This window comes from Electrona antarctica (genome assembly GCF_951216825.1).
Source record: "Electrona antarctica genome assembly, chromosome: 21".
NCBI classification, from domain to species: domain Eukaryota; kingdom Metazoa; phylum Chordata; class Actinopteri; order Myctophiformes; family Myctophidae; genus Electrona; species Electrona antarctica.
Window position 1 is genome coordinate 12,704,937 of NC_136802.1, and position 23,075 is coordinate 12,728,011.

A 23,075-nucleotide genomic window follows, 5' to 3' on the forward strand; every position below is an offset into this window, starting at 1 on the left:
TAATCACCTGACAGGTCACCACCACCTCCGTCCTAAATGTAATCACCTGACAGGTCACCACCACCTCCGTCATGTAATCACCTGACAGGTCACCACCACCTCCGTCCTAAATGTAATCACCTGACAGGTCACCACCACCTCCGTCCTAAATGTAATCACCTGACATGTCACCACCACCTCCGTCCTAAATGTAATCACCTGACAGGTCACCACCACCTCCGTCCTAAATGTAATCACCTGACAGGTCACCACCACCTCCGTCCTAAATGTAATCACCTGACAGGTCACCACCACCTCCGTCATGTAATCACCTGACAGGTCACCACCACCTCCGTCCTAAATGTAATCACCTGACAGGTAGAGTTCTCAATCTCTGCCCGAACCCGGCCCGGCCCGGGCCGGCCCGACATTTTCGGGTAGGGCCGGGCCCAAAATGCACGATAATTAGTCGGGCCGGGCCGAGCCTCGGGCTCTGTGATTTTCCGTGATTTTTTTTTTTTTTTAAATAATTTTATTATAACAAAAATAACAATTCTGTTGTTTGTGTAATGTATTTATTTAATATGAAGAGGGCTGAGCTGGTGAATGTTGGCGATTAACTTTTACAGTTTAGGCTATTATATGTGACTGAAGGAGGAGGAGGCGATGATCAGCAGCAGGCAGCAGCGCACCAAAGTGACAAAATAGAACGGTGGTTGTTGAACTTGCTACCGCTGGCTGGCCTCTGGTTTGCCAACCAAATGAGCTGCTTACTGCTCAGCATCAACTATATAACTTAAGTTAACTTGCCATATGCTTAAATGTTTTATAAGACCATCGATTCATCCGCAATAGCTCGTTTTGGAAACGTCGGGGCTTAACGACGGTCTCGTTGAACCCAGCTGGGTGAATAAGCTAAATTAGGCTACCTAATCAACGTCACCACGGTAAATGCTCCATATAACTATGAAAGCGCCTGCATACACGTAATATAGTTACATGATGACCAAGCAATGTTACAGTCGGCTACAGCTATTTGGTTTACAAATCGTATCGCAGCGCGCTGTTACGCTATTTAATTTCTCCATCGTAGCGCAGCGCGCCTGCACGTTGTGTGCCCACTGCCCAAAATAAAAGATCTGCAAGCTATCGACAGACTCGACACGCCATCGTGCGGCATGTTGATGGTTTGTATGTCTGTTATTTTGGTTAGGCAACGCACATTACGCGGCGTGGTATGTGGGTTTGAGAGGCAATGATTAATGTAAACTATACAGTAACCTAGTAGATTATAGCCAAGTTGACAATTGTCATAATATTGTATAGCTCTGTTCGGGACTGTTGCACAACGGTGAATGATGAAAAAGTTGCACTTTGTTAACGGGACAGTAGCCTATTGGACATAATTAACTGCGTCACTTCAGAGGATCGCTGCTACTTTGATTCAGAAGATGTTTACTCACCCCTGGAAATTGCTGGAAACCATTAGAATGTTGGAAATGGAACATTATCAGCCAATTCACGTGAGTTACATAAATCCTTTATTTCTGCGACTAGACTATTAGTGCGTTCTCTGACAGTACGGTCGTCTCAATAATCCACGGCGCCGCGGCCATATAGTGGCATTTTTCTTTTTCCTTTTTTTCCTCTTTTTTTTCACTCGGGCTTTTTCGGGTTTTCGGGCCTGACATTATGGTAATTGTTAGGGTCGGGCCGGGCCTCGGGCCGACCCAGTTAGGGTAGGGTAGGGCCGGGCCTTAATTTTCAGGCCCGATGAGAACTCTACTGACAGGTCACCACCACCTCCGTCCTAAATGTAATCACCTGACAGGTCACCACCACCTCCGTCCTAAATGTAATCACCTGACAGGTCACCACCACCTCCGTCCTTGCAAATGGGAAATGAATACCAAATGGGAAATTTGTCAAGCCAATTACAGTACATCTGACACTATATATATTGACAAAGGAGTTTAGCACTTTAGGATTGAACTCAGTGTAGCCTAGGCATTTTAGGAAGCTACATTTAGGGTTTAATAATGGATGAATGCCTTCTATCATTTTCTATCTTCTATCAATGGTGTTTTTTCTTCCCTTTTTGCATGGGTTCATTTTGATTTTGATGGATGGCTGTGACAAAAATGGCCCGTGCCAGTGATAAAGATGGCTAAAATGAAAAATCAAACAAACAGACAAACAGGATTGTCAAGTAATGTGTATCCATGCAATGCATTTATCAATATGTCTAACTAATAGTTTGGCTGATTTGTCTTAATAATGGTATTGGTTGGTATTTATTTGTGCTCATAATGTATATCAAGTCAAGTCACATTCATTTGTATACTAGTTATTCTGTGTTAAAGTCTCAAAGAGCTTTACAGGCCCATTTTAACAAAGGAAAACAACTCCACCTCTTCTTAGACCAGTGGTTCTCCAACCTTTTAATTTCAAAGACCCAAATTACTCTTAAAAAGTAGAAGTAGAACCAAATGGACCCGTGGTCCCGTACGGGTCCACTTGTACAACTAGGAACAACGAGTTACAGAACTATATTTGGAACTCTCTCTCCAGGCCTGGACCCTTAAGATATCCACTGTCTTGACCCTCAACCGGGTGAGGAAAACGACCAAGTAAAAAAAGAAAGCCTTTGACGGGAAAAGTAAAGTAAAGCAACCCCCGGGACGGGTCGGGCAAACCTGCCTATCGTCAGTCGTGACACAGAGAACCTACATCCATCATCCAGTGTTATGATGGCTGACCAACATGAGGTCACACACCCCATTACCAGGTTGATGCGAGGTACAGTGGTGGCCTTCTTTGTAGTAGCAGTGAAAGATTGACATGCCCCCAAATAGCCGCCGCCTCGTTACAGGGGTCCTGGGATATCTCTGCCATCTCCCTCTCGGCCTGAATGGGTGCATTGTGTGAGACTGCCCCGCTTGAGATCGACAGCTCTGTTAGGTCCGCCACATCCGCACACACTTTATAAACACATGCGTGCCGCGCACACACACACACACACACACACACACACACACACACACACACACACACACACACACACCTGTCAAGCCATGTCCATGACACCTTAGGGCCCTGAGACACTCCAGAAGCCCCTTTGCTACAAACATATTGAGCTTGGACGCACGCACGCGCACACGCACACGCACACACACACACACACACTTAAACATGCAAAACTGCATATACATGCAAATACAATGATGCATGCACAAATAAACATAACTCTCTGTAGACATTCACAGAGGCTATACAGGCACGTAGATACATAAACACACATGTGAACATAATTATGTGACACACACACACACACACACACACACACACACACACACACACACACACACACACACACACACACACACACACACACACACACACACACAGAGAGGGGCTTGGGTTTATTGGAAACACACCTCGCTCCTTTCACCTAAGGTCAAGGTTGTATGCAATGTTGAGGAACTTGAGGTCGCTTTCAGAATGCAGAAGGGGTCACGTTCCACATCGTCAGGGGGCAGGAGGTTAAAGTTAGATGGAGGACAAGTGGGCGGCAGTGGCTCAGGAGGTAGAGCAGCCGCTTGGGAACCCAAAGGTTCCCAGTTCGATCCCAGGGTTAGTGTGGAAGTGTCCTTGAGCAAGACTCTGGAGTCTGAACCCCTAATTGCTCCCGACGTGCAGGTTGGTGTCTTGTATGGTTTCCTCCACCATCGGTGTATGAATGTGTATGTGAATGTAATGCTAATCTATGGGAAGTGCTTTGGCATAACCCATTTTGACCTGAGATCAGATTCTAAGATCCTGACACTTTTCTGAAAAAGCTATGTTTCTATGTCAGTCGTTCTTCAATTTTTCAAAAATAGCAGACCTACAAGCTCGTAGCGCGCCACTCGGTGGCGCGCTATGAGCTTGTAGATCTGCTATTTTTTAATAGCTAAAGCATAACATAATGCTAACACCTAAAGGGGTTCCCGCCCAAAATGGATTCAAAAAAGAAAAAAGCTATATAAATGCACCATTTACCAAACAGAATTCAGAAGTAAACTACTTGTACTGTACTGTAATTCAATCCCCATTTTTGATCAGTTGCATACTTTCAGTTGTTTTATTTCATTTGAGTGCAAAACTACTCGGGTCAATGTTACTTAGCAATTTATTTCTATTTAGGAGTACAAACCTTTTCTATTTAGGATTAGGAGTACACAACTGGTTAAACAGTAAATGTGAGATTTTAATCTGAAGAACAAAGGGCAAAAACAAAACCTTAGTTTTTATTGTTCATTGTCTAGAGTGTATCAATCGTTGACAGAATTACAGACTCTCAATAACCCATTGCTAGGTAGCCTGGGATCCGATCAATACCATTTTTGGGTTTCTGATCCGGTCGGGAGCGGAAATAACTTTACATGTTGTAGTCACTGGTTGTAGTCATTAGGGGGCTGGAACCAGCGGCATCACCCCAAATAATTCCCCGCGATCAAGGGCATCATAACTTTAGGGCCTAGTGGCCTACCCAATAAAACCCTTGATGGGGCGTAGTTTAGCTTATAGGAACAATTTGTTTCATATATGCATCTTTTATTTCAACTTGTAGCAACTGGCAAGACTAACATAATAGTTATAGTTGATTCAGCATTTAAAGCTGTTATAAGCAATAATATTTTATATATATATCTTTTTTTTAGTCTCTGTGACACATCTAGGGGCCACAATCTGCATTCAAAGATGTTCCTAGAAGCTTTGTCATTGGTCGAAATGACTAACCAATCAGGAAGTAGACAGGCAAATCTACCAATGACAAAGCTTCTAGGAAAATCTTTGAATGCAGATTGTGGCCTCTAGATGTGTCACAGAGACTACATGTTCTTCGGGAGCGTTTTATCCATTGCTGGCTGTGTGAATACCAAAAAAAATAAAAGGGTCATTAACATTTTGACATATTATTGCTTATAGCAGCTTTACATGCGGATTGGGGGAATCACATGGGCCAGTTTGGAACGAATCCCAGGCTTTCCTCCGCTGTGGAAAGTCTGATGATGCGAGGTTAATTACCAGGTAATCCTACTGTCTTGCACAGCACTCATTTCTTTCAAGCTCCTCCTCCTCCTCCCATTCCGCCCCAAATGTGTGTCCTTGGCTTTGGCCCATACAAGAGCAGCTCCCTAAGTGATGTTATCATCAAAAACAAATGCTAAACAGCTGATTGTACATGCACACACAGTGTGCAAACTCGTGAAGGGCCCAAAGTGTCAAGTCCCACTAGTGTCACCCATACAATTTTACCCTCTATTGACTTTTATGTTTCACGGCAAGGTTGGCCATTGCATTGGGAATATGTATTCCAAATAAAAATTAATATGATAATGATACCCCCCCCCCCCCCACACACACACACACACACACACTGGCCCCAGCAGAGGGGAACATTGCTGTGGGTCATGCGTGGGTTTTATAATGATAGTAGCCATTTTTCCAAAATAATTTATATCTGGTGCACATGCTCTGGCTTGGGGCCTCATGCAGGTACATATTAGTTTCCGTGAATCAGTGGCGTAAATATCGACGGTGCAACCGGTGCGATGCACCGAGGCCCAGCGCCCCCAAGGGGTCCATGAAGGGAGAGGAAGAAGAGAGAGAAAAAAGAGTCAGGACGACGGTCGCAGGAAGAGTAACACCAAGGATTCGTCAGTGATGTCACTGACTGACTGGTTTATAAACAGCTTCAAGTCCATACTACTTCCGTGTTGCATAACAGTGACATCACTGTCCACTCCTTGTTATCTTTACCACCTTGTTTCAACGTGTGTGTTACTGTGTGCATGGCGCGCTGCGCTGCCTGTCATCAGCACAACAAGCTCAGCTGTGTAGACTATTTTGTCACGTTCCGTCGCGCTAATGAAACACTAGATGGGATTATTATGTCATGTCAGCAGTCAGAACTATCAGAAGATGTAACCCAGGTAAAGTAATCTGTCACTCTGCGAGTTTAACTAAAGTTTTTTCTGTCAAGTCATTTCTGATAGCCCTGCAGTCCTACAGATACACAGATACAGATTGATTGAAAGTGAAACATGCAAATTGATGTAAATATACATACAGATTGAATGAATATTTTACTATCAGATCGCTTGGGTACAGTTCAAAGACGTGTTTGGTACAATGAAGCACGACGCATCACATAACATCGCATCGCATAATCGCATAACCCCCCCCCCGCAGCCACAATAATATTTTAGGGGCCTAAACAAAATATCTGCACCGGGGCCCATTGCCAGGTACGTTCGCCCCTGCCGTGAATGAGAGGGCCCATGTAGGACTGTTTCTCACATGTGGAAATTACAATGTATTGAAAGGTGGAAATCTTGAAAATTGCTTAATATATTATGTCATAATATATGTTTGTAAGTTTGGGCCCCAAGAGGCACTTCCTAGAAATGTAGTGGAGTCTAAAAAGTACAACATTCTTATTTGAAATGTACTGTAGCAGCAGAGTGAAAGTCTTGTGCTTGCTGAAAAATAAATCTCAGAAAATGTACTTACTGCCAGTGTCGACCACTGCATGGTAGTCCTTGCATCTTTTGTACTGCAGAAAAATGGTGTGTAGTTTGATATTCCTGTTCTATCACGCACGCACGCACGTGCACGTGCACGCACGCACACAATCCTCAAACGCATACAGTAAGCTCTTACACACTCATGCATGTCACATACTGTACAGTAAGGGCTGAAGACATGGGACAGCTTTGCCTGAATGCTTTATCGATCATCCATATCATAAGAACCCGCAGGGGAGTGGAGTTTGTGTTCTCTGCGTCAGCAGCACCTCCCCCTCCCTCCCCTCCCCACCCTGCCATTGCTGGCACTGCAACCCACACATCATGCAGTTGTGTGTGTGTGCGCACACACACACACACACGCATGCATGCACGTGTGCTCACGCACGCACACTTACTCCCATGCACAGTTGGTGACCCACAGACTCATAGCTCAAGGATCATCCATTCGCTAATAAGGCCAATTAAGGCCCAGGCACGGGAAGACCTCCAGAGGAAGGACTCTGCTGTTTGGGGAAGTCCACCCGTTAGCAACTACTCTCATTGGTATGCAAAGAGAGATGGGGGAGGGGGGGGGGGGGGGGGGAGGAGAGAGAGAGAGGGAGGGAGAGAGGGGGAGAGAGAGAGAGAGAGAGATGAGGCTATGTGAGGAAGCGATACGATACGGACAGTGATAGAGGAGTTGCTGAAAGAGAGAAAAATAATCTGTAACACAAGCGTTGTAGATATTGAGATAGCATGGGGGGGGCAGAGCAACAGAGCCTCGTGGATAAAGGGCGGGGGAAGTGCCATGCACGTAAATATACTAATCTGCCTGCAGTTCTCTAAGCCTGTGGTTGCCAGCAAACCTCAGTCAATTGTTATCAGCTTGCCTGAATTTAATTTGACCCTTGGGGGTCTGGACGTGGCCCATGCATTATGAATGCCATCCTTGTCTATTGACTCCTCTTGGTATGCTTGTCCTGCACCGGCCTAGGAATCACTACAGCAATCTCTGGACTCGCAGAGAATGACCTGTATCAGCTGTATGATGTTATTTATTACCTTATTATTGCATGCGTTCATATCTATTGTGCATGGCTTATTGGTCTCTTTTGCTGCTTGTAGTACCTGTGTTAAGTGAAACAAGAAGAAACCCTTCTTGATTATTTTTTGTGTTTTTATTTTTTTTACAAGTTGTATGGGTGTAAAAACCCTGAAATAATCATGAATAATAAGTCATTTACTTGATTATATCTATTTTGAGGAAAACTTTAATTTATTTTTTCAATGAAAATGTGAAAATAGAGCTCACACGTGAGCTTTCAGATGACCTATTTTTGCAAGCTTTCATGACAAACTGCAAATTTCGCACTAATTTATTTAGTCTATCATGCAAAAACAAATGGAGGTTTTTACATCGATCCGATGATTGTATACATACTGTATATCTCAGGATGATTTCATTAACAAAAACTTAATCGATAGAATAATTGCTTAGAAAATAATCGATAGTTTCAACCCTATTCCACTCAGAATTAAATAGGTTTTGCTGTGTAACAGTAGGTGCAGTACAGTTTGTCTCATTCCAAGATACTGACAACATCTTTACTGTACGCTATCAGTTAATTCCCTCTTTACCAGAAACTCGATAATAGTCAACACATTGCGTGGTATGGATGAATGAGCAAACACCAATGGCAAAAAGTGTTTAAAGGAGCATTCAGTGATTTGGGTGATTTGGAAAAGAACCCGGTCCACCCGGTAACAAGATGTGCACATGCACACGCTCTACAGTGGGGGAAGTACAACAGACCAACAGCACGTGCACCAATGCCCGCCCCACTCGATCATGATTGGAGGAAGGCCCCTCTCATCCTGATTGGATGAAGGCTTTGCCACCCAAAGCCCAAACCGAAACTAGGGTTTTTTGACCCCAGGGGCTCACTGGGGACAGGGAGGAACTCCTTATATGGTCAGCACACTTTATAGTAGGGAGGATTATCCAAAAGATAAGTGATATTTGAATTAAGTGAAATCACTGAATATACCTTTAAAACTGTATGTGCCATATATCTGTACACTTGGAGTATGCACTTCAGGATGGCTCCATTCACTGGAAAGGATGCCACCATTTGAATGCCTTCTCCAATGTCTATTAACCATATCTCTGCGGCCTCTGGCCTCGGCGAACACTGCCTGACTCGTCGATTAAAGTGTCACAACCAGTAGGTCAGGTTAATTTAGAGCCCTCAGTCCACTGATTAAGGCTTTTGTTGGCAGTGATCGTGGCTACTGTAATGTGGGTGTTGGGGTCAGCACTGGCCACAAAAGCTTACTTACTCTCACATACGGCTCCCCTCTCTCCCTCTTTCTCTCTCTCTTTCTCTCTCTCTCTCTCTCTCTTTCTCCCTCATTCTTTCTCAGCACATTTTCCACTTGGCTGATAAAACGAGCCACTCTTTGATGAGCTATGGGGCGGCGACTGTGCTCTGCCTTGATGTGTGCTTTTGTAGAGCCACACCACGGCCTGTCAGCTTGCATTAGACATGCAAGTGTGGGTTCACTGTTTTATTGTGTTCTGTCTCTAGTCTTAGTAGTCTACTATTTTTTTTTTTGACATATCGATGGGCAACAATGAGCTTATATGGGGCTGCTGGGGCACCTGTGTTAGATATGAGGACTGTCATCCTAATGGTGCACACTAGAGATGCGCAGATTGCTCTTGTAGGAAATAGTAAAACACATCTCTGTTTCTGAATGACAAAGGGAGATCACTCCCCTTTCATTAATGAATGAAGTGACATCAGCGAGGAGTTGTCTTACACCAACAGTCACAGTGTAATGCTGTCACCTATGCCAGCTGTAACAGTCAGTGCAAGGCTGTCTTGAATGTCTGTAACCGAGAGGTGTGCTTTACATTTATCCAGTTACACACCATTTGAAGAGGTCTTGGAAGCCTCGTTTCCCAATTTAGCTGCCAGCTCCTATTAACACCAGTGATTAAGAGATTAGGTTTTTTTTAATTGACACTAATAGTGTCTCTTTTCTAGTAACGCACTAAGGAAGAATTCATTGCACATAGTGATATATTTATCCAATTTTCAAAATGAAATTAAATCAGAATTGTCAAAAAGGTTTAGGAATATCAAGCCATTGCGATGTGAATGCAACATTTGGACTGTTAAATTGGCAAATGTTTAGTTAGTTTTCCTTTGGTCTCTATGAAGCTATTGCTTTGTTCCTTTTGTGCAACAGACTTTTGGAAGGAGTTGTTGCAATATGGCACGATGTGTTTCCTCCCTGAACTTCTCCAGACCTATGCTAAATAACTGACAGATGTTTTGTTGGACCAGCAGATTCAGCTGAGCTGACCTGTCACCTGTGGCATCTGCTGAACTGGAAAAAGCTCCAAATGTGACCAGGAACAAAGACCAGCAGCTTTAGTTTTCAAAGCAAGTCCCTTAAGGAGATTGATCATAAAAAAAATAAAAAGCCAAGTCATGTGTTTGTTCCTAGATTGAGAAGTTTAGTAAAATCAGTCACAGGGCAGTGACTGTGTAGAATTATACTTGCTGATGGCAATGGAGTGGGATTATGTGTGTGGATTGCATTGTATTGTTGAAAGCCGTCAACGGGGGAGTTTAGCATTGCTTCACTTTAATAGCATGTTGCCAACTAGTGATGCTGCAGTGGACAGAAAACTGTGGCTCGCTTCAAAGAAAAATAAAGAGCAAAACACCAATGATCATATCAACTTCCATCCTGGTATTCAGCTTTTGGTTATGTTTTCTTGTAAAAAAGGGCTAAACAAACTCCTAACCACTTGCACTAGCAGAGTGTGCAAGTACTGCGATCGTGTGTGCGCGCGTGTGCGTGCGTGCATGCTCCAACAGCCAATAAGGGACCACCATTCTTGGTGATGTAACTAAGGTACGTTTCAAGGTTGGTATAGGTCAATAACGGGTCTAAAGGATTTAGAATAGCAGAGAGCTCTAGGACTCAGAGCAGCAGTCGTACCCAAGCAGACAGCAGAGAGCTCTATAGGGACTCAGAGCAGCAGTCGTACCCAGACAGCAGCAGAGAGCTTTAGGACTCAGAGCAGCAGTCGTACCAGCAGTGGTGAGCGCACCTCATGGCTCTGCTTGCGCACAAGTAGGCCATACATGGCCGACTTGTGTGCAAGGCGCAAGTTGTCATCTCGACAGAGTGCATTTCTAGTTTATTCTGCGTTTGAGCCACACCATTTGATGACATTTAGACTAGTTTGTTGTTGTTGGATAAGATTTCGTCCACAATTCCATGCTTGTTGGTAGGAGAGACAACAGGCAAACATTGAGCAAAATAACAATTCTACATTCTTTGATTGCGTAGACTTAACAATAATTTAACTAATAAAATGAAACCAAATGGACCTGTAACGATCCATTTGGTTTCATTTTAGACTCTCAAGAGTTAAAGATCTTACCAACTCCATCATTTAGTTAGGGACCACCTGGAAACCCCTCAAGGACCACTGGTTGAGAAACACTGCCCTACAACAAACAATGGGAGTAGTGGTAGCACTAGTGACCTCGGTTATACAGGCTTATAGTTGCACAGTCAAATCCTCTGTGTTCATTGAAGTCTGAGCGTGCCGTGTAAGAATAGACCCAAATGGGCCTTTTAAGTAGTCCAAAGTTAACCACATTCAATCTGGTGTCCTCCCTATTTTGGGCATATCAGCCTAAAACAATCTACAATGTCACAACGCAACATCATTGCAGCGCGTTGTGAGCTTGTCGATTAATTTCGACACGCAGCACCCCCCTGTGCGACAAAGTATAAAAGAGGGCTTAAGTTAAATCAACACTGAGGATTTTACTGTGCATGTTTGCAGGCTTTCCGGATGGTTGCAGAAGTCTAATACCACTACCTACATTACCATTAATCTTTTTTTGCTGTTGGGTTTATGTAATATACATAATGCAGTTATTGCTTGTCATGTCTGTTGACCAATTAGACATGCACACAGTGCCTTACATTGTTAGCTTGCTTTTTTAATGACAACGGTAGTCCCTAGACACTAGACAGTAAATGTATATTGAGCTTCAAATATTGCTCAAGTAGAAATGTTATTGTATTTCATAGTGAATTGTGAATTTGACTCATTAAGATTCATGGCAGCCAATAGTCAGCCCATGCCCTGTCTGGGAGATATGTTGACAAGTGACAGATGACTAGTCTGCACATTGACTAGCGCTCGCAGCAGGGATGCCATGGCACCGCCACATGATGATTGCAGAAAGTATTGGAATTGCTTTCAGTAAGATGGCTGATTCGCTGACAGTGGGAAACGATCGTGTCAACACTAATGACATTTCTTTGATTTCTTATGGCTTTTCTGATGACGAAAAGAAAATATTGAGGGGGAAAGTATTGAAACAGCAAATCGACACGCATGATTGGATAGGGAGGGAGACCAGCCAACCTTTGGCTCCGTTTAATGACTGACCAGAATCAAAATGGAAAAATCTACTGTTCTTGGGACCAATTTTATTCTACCGTAGTATTGGCCTATACGTATAATCTGTCAGTTCTTATTGAGAACTATGGATTACCATTAAAACCCAAACTCATTCCTAATTTTCTTCGTATTTGTACCTGACCTGTGGTTGCTCAACAGCCAGATCTGACGTACATGTAAATGTTTGTTTAGCGATCGCCCTACATAAAGAGCATCTGTCTCACAGCAACGACCGATTTCAGCAGAACAACAAGCATTGTGTTGAAGAATAATCACACTCTCTTTTCGTTTTATTTGAATCACTGAAGAATTAATTATCGGTGACGTTGGTTTTGCTCATTAATTCAGCCGTGATTAAACTCAACCTCTTCACGCAAATGCACAATGGTAAGGTGAGCAACAAGGGGTTGATTTAGAGTCGAGTGGAGGGAGAGAGTGAGGGCAATGAGGAGTGACATACGAGGGCAGAGTGCGGAGACGGCACATACATGAGAGATGAACCGATATGTGACCAATCGAAACCTTGTATGCAAATCTCGGAACTGCTCCTCTCCGCCCCAAAACCAAAACAGTGGTAAAGTTTGCCGAAAAAACAAGCATACTTTGACTTATAAATGCATACGTTTAATTTGACCAAATCAACAATCTGTTGGAATGAAAACCTTCTTCAACATTCAAACTGTGTTAATATGAAAAAAACAAAAATCACACACAAAAAACAAAAAGTTTATTTAGCGTTTTTCTGCCTTTTCATTATTGGCGAGATGAGGACCATTTTGCCAGGCTCGGTCACATATACCTAACTTATGCTCCCCCGTACGACCTTAAATGGCAGCTCCATAAGCTGCTATTAGGGATGCTCCGATCAGGTTTTTTTGGGACCGATACCAATCACCGATTTGTTTTTCTCATTATCGGCCGATACCGATTTTAATATTTCCAAAATGATTATGTCAAAACCAACGTCAAAACTGTTCCTGTGTTTGTGGGGAGGAAGGGGAGAATGTTTAGGCCTGTCACAAAAAATGCTTAAATGTGTAAAAGATCAGTTTCTCCAGATTGGGTAAATTGCCGATCACAGATAGGGTAAATGCCGATTACCGATCAGAGTGAATATTGGCCGATATGGCCAATCACCGATCGCTGGCCGATTATCGGAGCGTCTCTAGCTGCTATTTCCGGTCCACGATGCCGTCATGCGACAGAGTATACAAAGACGGAAGAGACCGAGACAGAGACAGAGAGAGAGAGAGAGAGAGAGAGGGGGAGGCAGTCATCAAAATGCTAATGCTTCATGGGATATTTACCGCAGTGTTAATGTAGTTTAAAGCAGGCTCTTTGTCCTGCACCCCATCACCAGGGCCCTGTTGAGCCCTAATAAATCAGCCATTAAAAGCTGATGTGACTGGAATAATACATACCGGTACGTAGTAACATACGTAATCTGGGACTGTCGCTCAGCCACATTTGGAGCATTTATGAAGATGCTGCTCAATGACCCTATAGGCCTAGCAGAGGACAGAGAGCCTAATGCGAAAATGTGTCATTAGAAATGTCACTCAGCAAAAGTGACAGCATGGGATATCTAGGTCTGGTTTTATCCAGTGTATTTGCTGATGTGATCATTTTTAAATAGCCCAAAATATGTTGTGGAAAATTATTCAAGCCAAGCTACATATTCTTGATAAAACATTTGTGTTTATTACTGGAAAAAAAAAACCTACAGCTTGAGGTTGTCAATTGAAAATGGTATTGGAAACATCCCTACATTTTGTACAATAACTTAACTTAATAACTGTACATAAAAGATGAAAAAAGCCTATTACGATTAATTCACTATTTACAGTATTTTATTGGTTTGCGTGCATGATTGTGCGAAGTGAAAGTGCGGGTCATGACCGAAAGATTAAGGTCGCGAATATGAGTTTTCTCTGACGGGTGGCTGGGCATCTCCCTTAGAGATAGGGTGAGTTTAGTCATCCGAGAGAGACTTGGGAGTGGCATCTGGGTAGGATGCCCTCTCGAGTGTCTCCCTAGGGAGGTCCTCGAGGCACGTCCACACTGGGAGGAGACCCCGGGGCAGACCAAGGCGCAGTTGGAGGAAACACATCGAACTCACTGGCCTTGGAACGTCCTCGAGATCCCCCCAGGAGGAAGTCACTAATGTTGCTCTGGAGAGGGTGGAGCTGTTGCTCCCGTGACCCGACTACGGATAAGCGGTTGAAGATGGTATGAATAGATGAATGCGTGCATGATATGTTTTAGAGTAGACCCTCCCCTGTGCAAGCCTATGGAGTGAATGAAAATTACAAATTAACGTTAAACGTTAAAACCGTCCATTGTCATCTACAAGAGGTATATTCACAAATGCAATGCCATTATATCATGCTGAAGTAACCATATCTGGCTCTTCTTACTGATATGAAATATAGTCTCAAGTACCACATTTCAACAGAATTCTCTTCTCTCTCTCTCTCTCTCTCTCTCTCTGACCTTGTATTCGCAGAATAGATCGTGGTATTCTCCTCTGGAATGTGATGCGCTGGATTTGTAAGGTGCCTCGCTGAGAAAACGCCCAAGAAGCATACACATCCACCGTGAAGGTATGGCAAGTCAATCATCTTCAAAGGATGTTTTTGTACTGTAATCTTGTTTTTTCCCCCCCCTCCTCATAAATTGCTAGAGCCATGCGTAACCAGTGTTAAGCTCGCAGCATTGCCTTCCTCCACTAGTCAACATGTTATTACAGTGCGGTACACTGTGCACTGATCTAATACATCAACATAGAGGAAAAATACCTGACGGCACAGACGGACCTGTCTCATTGCATGTCATGAATATGCTAATGGAGCAAGAGAGCCTAACATTAAACGCACAATGCAGTCCTCCTCACCGCATCACACACATAATACGCAGCACAAATCCTGTGTCGAGAGGATTCTATATGTGATAATCAGACGACACTTCTCAACAATGCCTTCTTTGACCAGAAATGGCAGACCTATAAGCGCACAACATGTCGCTTATTATTAGATCTGCTACTTTATTATTATTATTTTTTTAAGATATATATTTTTTTGGCTTTTCGCCTTTTTTCTTTTTATTGATAGAAGGGATAGATGAAAGTAGGCTGACAGGAAATGGGGAGAGAGATGGGGGGGGGGGGGGGGGGGGGGGTGACACGCAGTAAAGGCCGTCGGGATAGGGAGTCGAACCCGCGGCACACTGCCAGACTGGATTACCAGCCAAGGTGCCCAGACAGCTATACGCCAGAGCATACGGGCAGATCTGCTACTTTCAGTCCATTAATGCAGCATGGTACGATCATAACGTTGGTATATCGGCCCATGTCTCATGCATCCTCTCTCTCTCTTCTCTTATGTAAAACTCCCTGTGAATGTACCGTTTCACGCCATCCGTCTCCATGTTCCCGAAAGTGGTGCAGGCCACGTTGAACATCGACGGATGAGTTTCCCTCGTTTAATGAAGCGCATTCATGCGGACCATTTGCCGTTCTTCGTGTTGCACTATAGAGGCTGTTTATGAAAACGATCTATTGGTGGTGTTCATCCTCCGACGCGGAAGCTGCGGGAGGTCGCTCGTATTCCGTTAATTTGTGCACATCAGTGACTAAGAAGGGGTCTCTTTGTTCGGTCACCATGCTCGATGCACCAACGCATGTTTGCTTTTCATTCCCTCATGCAAATGAGGTTTTCAGTGTAAATCATGCAAAAGCACAGCTGGCTTCCATTTCTCTATGCCTATAGTACAATAAGTACATACGCTAGTAACACTACATTATCCCCCCCCCCCCCCCCCCCCCCCCCCCCCACTATTGTCATTCTTCCCTTTCCCTTCAAACTGTACTGTACCTCTCTCTCTGGTGCGCGCACACACACACACACACACACACACACACACACACACACACACACACACACACACACACACACACACACACACACACTTGAAATGTTTATTTATGTATACCTTGTACAAAGGACATAAACACTGCCAGTGCAGTTTGACAGTGGGAGAGCAGCCAGTTACACACACACACACACACACACACACACACACACACACACACACACACACACCGTGCACACTCTCTCTCACTCTCTCACACACATACGCATGCATGCCTACACACACACACACACACACACACACACACACACACACACACACACACACTCACTCACTCACTCACTCACTCACTCACTCACTCACTCACTCACTCACTCACTCACTCACTCACTCACTCACTCTCTCTCTCTCTCTCTTTGGTAGTTCCCGTGCTGGGTAAAACCACCCCGCCTCCCGACCCCTCGTCAAACTGTACTGCTCTCTCTGTGTCTCTGTGTGGCTGGTCCCTCCGTCTCTCTCTCTCCACCCCCTCCCCTCCACTCCACTCCTCTCCATCTCGGATGGAGTCGCTAGCCTCGATGCATCCCGCCGTGAGCCTGGATTCAATTCAATTAGGGAGATTGTTTGCCCTCCAGAGTCTACCAGAGAGCTCTGCAGATGACTACTGTAGGTAGTCACACACACACACACACACACACACACACACACACACACACAACCCTATTTTCATTTACCCCTTTACTTCCCACATCTAAGCCCCCCATAATTCCTCTACCTCTCTCTCCTCTGTTCTTCTACCGTCAGTACCTTAAGGCTGTGTGCATGTGCGCCCGTGCGTGTGTGTGCGCGTGCGTGCATGTGTGTGCACGCGTGTATGCGGGGAGGGGGTCAGGTTGGGGCGTTTCCACTCAATATTTACCTTATTGTTCACCCCCTTCAGCTGGTGTTTTCTTTTATTATTATATATTTTTCTCGCAGGAAAAGACCGCATTTGAAATACTGCGTCAATGGGTCATTGACAACCTGACAACAGTGCCTGACATTGCTCCTACTAGCCGATGAATTGACTTTGTCTCATAACCTACAGTAGTGCAGAACATTGGGAGAGGAGAATTATTATACACTTTTATTATCCTGCAGTTAATAAAGTCGCCATTGTTTAGTCACCTTTTTTTTTTAATTTTTATTAAGGGCACATCCTTTTTTTTCGGCGGGCAGGTCACGCTCCTCTGGTTCCGCTCATACGGCAACACCTTGTATGACTCTCCTCTGGCGGCCGGGTTAAAAGGACTGAGACAATTTGCAATCCCAGTCAGGGATCGTATTATAAACCCGCGTAGCGTTTCCAGGTTGATGTGAATTACTTGGCCCTCTCGGGCCAATCATTGTTCAGCATGTGTCGTGTGAAGAAAGGACAAGGAAAGCTGCTGACTCTGGTGATCGTCGTGTTCGTTCGCTGCAAGGTGAAAATAGAAATGTGCTCTCATTTGAATAACATTGAGAGCAGTGGGTGGTACAGTAGTCGTGTACTGTGTGCTGGCTTGTGCTTTTCGGATTTGACGTGTAAATCTTGCCACATACACGGAATATATAATAAAGACCTTTATCCTCCTGTTCTGCGTAGAAACATTCGAGTCTCGTCCCGCAGCAACCCGCTGTTTCCCTCCACGTCTCCCGCTGTGTGAATGGGCACCGCTGCGGCTGAGAAGTGGCACCTTGTACAATCAGAAGCTGTATCAGTGTTGAGGGATGTCAAATTAATTAATGGATGTAGATCGCTTCTGTGATAAAATAATCTTAATGGATCCTGACGTTGGAATTAACCCATTTTGGGCGGGAACCCCTGTTGGGTGTTAGCATTATGTTATGCTTTAGCTATTGAAAAATAGCAGATCTACAAGCTCATAGCGCGCCACCGAGTGGCGCGCTACGACCTTTGTAGGTCTGCTATTTTTGAAAAATCGAAGAACGACTGACACAGAAACATAGCTTTTTCAGAAAACTGTCAGGATGTAGAAGACATTTTTAGAATCTTATCTCGGGTCAAAATGGGTTAAGATCTCCATTTGACGCACCTTCTCACTTGATGTGTGGTCACTTTGAATCAAGTCTAATCTATTGCAGCGAGGTGGGTCTTTAGGGAAGGCGAGGTGAGGCGAATGAGTAGGTGGAACTTTGGCCAGGCGGTTTGGTTGTCATTGCACAAGTGACAAGGTTAGGCAAAGGTTCCTGGGGATTCCTTGTCCACGAATTTAAGTCATGGTTTGTTGTTGTTGAGCGACGGTCTGGAGGTTAATCTATCAATCAGAATCCCTTACTCAGTCACTTCAGTCCTCTTTCCAGCCTGGTCGGAAAGTGAAAAGCCTTTCCTTTACACCCTCCCAGAATGCTTTGCATACCCAACATGCGTTGCCCATAGCATCAGCAGTTCAAGGTCCGTTTGACCACAATGGCCAGTGATGACATTGGCCCTGCCAAGATCGGGTTCTGTTATGTTAGAGCGCCGTGCTTTGTTTTCACAGTCCCCCATTCTGCCTGGCCCGCCTCCGACCGATGCAAAGCGAGTCGTTTGAATGGAGAGGGGAGAAATCCATTTCGCCCATGTCAGCAGTGTTCTTGGATTTGAATTCCGCCCAGAGGTAGTTGACTTTGCAGGTCTTTGTTGTTATTTGGGCTAGCCAAATGATAGGCAATGAAGCGATCAGGCTCCATAATATCAACCAAAAGACACAGCCACTAATTGTATATTCTAAAAGCCCTGACCACAGCACATCACCAGTGCCAATATATCATGTTGTAGAAATCCTTCTCCTGTACTATTGCTTGACAAAAAACAAATGTTGGCCTATTTACTTTCTGTGTACTGTAAATTGACATTGGTCATCTTGAAATGGTTAAAGGAACATTCTGGCATCAATACGTGTAATTGTATATGCATAGCTTTGTACATAACAGAAGTGAAATCTAAAAATAAAGCCATTAACTGGTCTGTTTAACATTTTCTCCAAAGTCATTAAATCGTTACCAAACTTACCTGAATAATTGAGTCAATGTTGGCCAAACATCATGGTGGAGTTAATAAGCCATGGGTGTTTAACATTAGCCTAATTTCATTCGTAAATCAATCTTCTCTCCGGGGTCTATTTTCGGCTAAACGGTTCCCATCAATCTGTGCTTTAAAATGCATTGAAATACAAATAACGCAATTTAGTTTTTATGATAATTCTTTGCATCACTCCTGCTTTTTTTTTAGTGACAGTGAAAGATACAGGAAGGGCGAGAGAGAGAGAGAGTATCAAATGCAGCAAATGGCCTCTGGTCGGATTCGAACTTGGGTCAGCTGTGGGAAGGATGCCACACAAAACTATAACTTTTACAAAATATAATGTCTAGCCTGTTTTATTAACTTGAGTTTGAGTCCCTGGAAAATAATTCTCATACCGCGCTACTGTGCGCTAGGGTTGTAGCTATCGATTATCTTAACTATTATTCTGTTAATTGAATAATCAAGAAGCGCAGTTTTCTAAAATATCACTTGAGCATTATTTTATATATTGTCATACAATGGAGCCGGAGCAATGAGTTGGCAGAATGTAGATCTTTGAGAAATGTTCGGCAGATCTTGACTTTGAGTTGTAGTCGGTTGGGCTAAACATGCCACGTGACATGATGACACCTTTTGCGTTATCCTCACAGACATGTCTGTGGTCATCTTTCCCCCAGTGGGCACAGAGGAGAAGAAGACTCCTGCAGCTATAATGATAATGCCATCTAGTCTTTTTCACTTCTGTTGTTCCATGAAGGAGACAGATTTTGGCTATTTGCGCCTGCCTTGTTTATTGTAGATTTCAAGTGGCTATCATCAATCATAGTTAAAAATCATAGCATTCCATTCTGTTTGCTCCTCTTCTCCTAGGCAATGGTGCTTGTTCAGCGTGCGTGCGTGCGTGCGTGCGTGCGTGCGTGCGTGCGTGCGTGCGTGCGTGCGTGCGTGCGTGCATGTTTGTGTACACCCAGCACATCCCCTCTGGCCTTGCTGTGTTGCTTGCCAGGCTGTTACTGAAACGAGGCCTGCACCGCTGTTCCTTAAGCCTAATTCACGCTCCGACGGAGCAGACCTTTAAGCTCACAAAGCACTGCGTATACGACGCTGCGTGAGCTTGTAGGTCGGCTATTCTAGGCCTGCGACACCGACCGCCGTGCGGCAACGTACGCGTCGGGCTTTACCCTTTTCCGTTTTCCCATGTAAGCCCTGCCTCCTCTCATGCAGTATGCATGTCTCCAGTGCCCCTGCCGTAGTTGCCTCAGATTTGCCTCGGATATATCACGATACAAGCAGATTTTCGTTTCTGCACCAATGCATTTTTATAACCTGCTGCAAAACGGCAACGGCATTTTCTCCCATGATCTCTAAGGCATAATTTTGACATGAGCTGCATGTGTTCGTTCATCCATGAGCACATTCATGCTAATCAGTAGATCTGCTGTTGTAGTCGAGGCGCTCGTCAGTGTTAACGTCTGCGTCGTTGCTAATCCTGTGTAGTGGTGCGACAGTTAATCAAACTATTTTGGGGTATTTGTTTTTTAAATGTTTCCTTTAACCCATTCTGGGCGGGTGTTTTTAGCATTATGTTATACTTTAGCTATTGATAGCAGATCTACAAGCTCGTAGCGTGGCACCGAGTGCTGCGCTACGAGAAAAATCGTGAAAATGTGACGCAAATCTTTTAATATATTCTTTCAGAGCGAACGTTTTCAACTCAAATCTTTGCTCCTGGGGGAGTCCCTGGAACAACATATTTTCAGATGTGGGTCAGTGGCCAATTTCATATAATTTCTGGGATCCTTGACATGAAATAGTTTGAGAACCGCTGACATAGAAACAGTTTTTCAGAAAACTGACAGGATTTAGAAGACATTTCGTAGAATCGTCGTCAAGTATAAATGGGTTAAATATATAGCAGATCTACAAGCCTATCTCCAAAACTGGTGGGTCAAACTGAACAACCAATATGTCAAGTTGAAGCTATGATTCCCTGCTTTCATATGACATGAAAAAAACGTTTTTAACAGTCTATGGTTGAGCGTTACATTTTTTTTTAATTGATTTGATTCATCGAAAAAGTAATCAACAATTGCAGCCCTGATCCTGTGTCTTGGCTGCAAACGGTACATAACAAACGCTATAGGAATTTGCTATTGTATATGTGCACACACACACACACTGAGACGTTGTCACAGCACACTTCCTCCAAACGGACAACGCTCTGCAGGGGTGGGTTCTGCTCAGCTTGACCGGTCGTCCTACAGCCCACCTCCAACTGCGACATCCCCCAAGTATGACCGACCGACAGGGAAAGACTGGCGGAGGTGGGGAGGGTTATTCGTTGGTATAAAAAGAAAAAATCGATTTAGATTAAGCTATCCCTGCATGGGGGGGGACGGGGGGGGGGGGGGGGGAAGGAGAGGTGTGGAAAAGAGGCCTGTCACGTGCCCGACTGCTCTTCTGATACCCATGTTGACAGGTTGGGTATCTTAATAACACAACATCCACAGCACAGCACTGGCTGTCTGACTTCTCATCGTCTTTGGCTATTTCTCTCTCTTTCTCTCTCTCTCTCTCTTCCCCCTGTCTTCCTCTCTCCTCCCTCTCAGTCTTTCTCTGCTCTCTCTCTCTCTCTCTCTCTCTCGTTTGCCATTTATCCTAATGTAAATGAACAGGACGACTTGTTGATAGCGATTAGATTCAAGTGGCCATCATACCGTTGGGGCCGTGCTGATATCATCTGATATGACAGAGGAATCTCAAACCGCCATGGACCTCATTCTATCTGATATGACAGAGGAATCTCAAACCGCCATGGACCTCATTCTATCCTCCACACTGTTGTTAATCTCAAACCGCCATGGACCTCATTCTATCCACACTGTTGTTATTCCAGCTCTTATAGGCGTCGGCCGAAGACATCTGTAAACGGATAGGACTCGACAGTAGTACGCGGAACATGGACAGTGATGTGACGCTTTGCCATCATTTTGTGAACATCATAACCGTAGATGTAATTTCAACCATTCTTAGAAAAAAAATATTATAATGTCCAGCCGTGTGTGTGTGTGTGTGTGTGTGTGCGCGTGTGTGCATGCATGCGCACGCGCGCGTGTGTGTGTATGTGGGGCTCCTAATTAGCCATGTTTGATATGCACAGGCAGCAGGCTTTACCGGTGAGCCAAGATCTCTCAGGACATTAAGGGGAGAGGAGAGAGAGGAGAAGAAGAGATTACTGCTGGTCTTTTTATAGAGGATCGCTCCATCTTGTCTTTTTAGCTCACTCATTAGTCCCAATCCCCCCCCCCCCCCCCCCCCCACTCCATGCGCTCTCTCTGTGTGTCTCTCTCTCTCTCTCTTGGCAAGAGCTCTAGACGACATCCCAACACTTTGGCAAGAGGCCTGTGTTTCAGTTAATCAGTTAACCAAATATGCCATCAGTTAACCCACCCATCCCATCGCCTGTACTACTTCTTCAAGTACTTCAAATATCACTTTAAAACTGAAAGTGAGTCAGAGAGGAATGATTAGAGCTCGTACGATATATCAGTGTGGCCAATATATAGACCATTATCCTTTTATTATTTATTTTAAATAATTTCAGTATCAGTATGTAATGTTTCTGCCACTTATAGAGACTTTAGTGGTTGCATCAAATAAAGTTCAGTGTATCCTTATACAAGTTATGCAAATCAACGGATATGTAGTCGGATACTCTTGACAATGGGTTAGGAATGGCTGCATAACCGGTGCGGGTGGGTATTACCAACTTGCATCGTTCCCGATGTCTAGAGTTTATACTTTGCTTTTTTGCTCACCAAGTTGATTGGTGTTTATTTTTTACTTATTTGCTTGCTCATAAGTTGATACATTTTTTTTTTATGTTATTTTTTGTGGCTTTCGCCTTTATTTTATATATTTTTATGGAGGGACAGACAGTAGGCTGACAGGAAATGGGGAGAGAGATGGGGGGAGTCGAACCTGCGGCACACTGCCAGACTGGATTACCAGCCAAGGTGCCTGGACCACTGAGCCATGGCCCAGGCCAAGTTGCTTAATTTACTGCCAGAGTTTTTGTCACCACGATGTTCCGTTCTTTAGTTATTGGCAGTTGAATATAGCT

At 44.2% G+C, this 23,075-nt stretch overlaps 1 protein-coding gene across 5 annotated transcripts in view; it reads left to right on the forward strand.

Annotated features, from left to right (window-relative positions):
- LOC306913665 (adhesion G protein-coupled receptor L3) overlaps positions 1-23,075 on the forward strand; it is a 347,671-nt gene that overhangs the window by 32,522 nt on the left and 292,074 nt on the right. For 4 of the 5 annotated variants that reach the window (XM_079490459.1, XM_079490461.1, XM_079490462.1 and 1 more), the window contains exon 2: positions 14,543-14,639. The gene's annotated coding sequence lies outside the window, so the exon portion shown is untranslated. The remainder of the gene's footprint in view (positions 1-14,542; positions 14,640-23,075) is intronic. The other variant, XM_079490460.1, reaches the window with a different exon arrangement.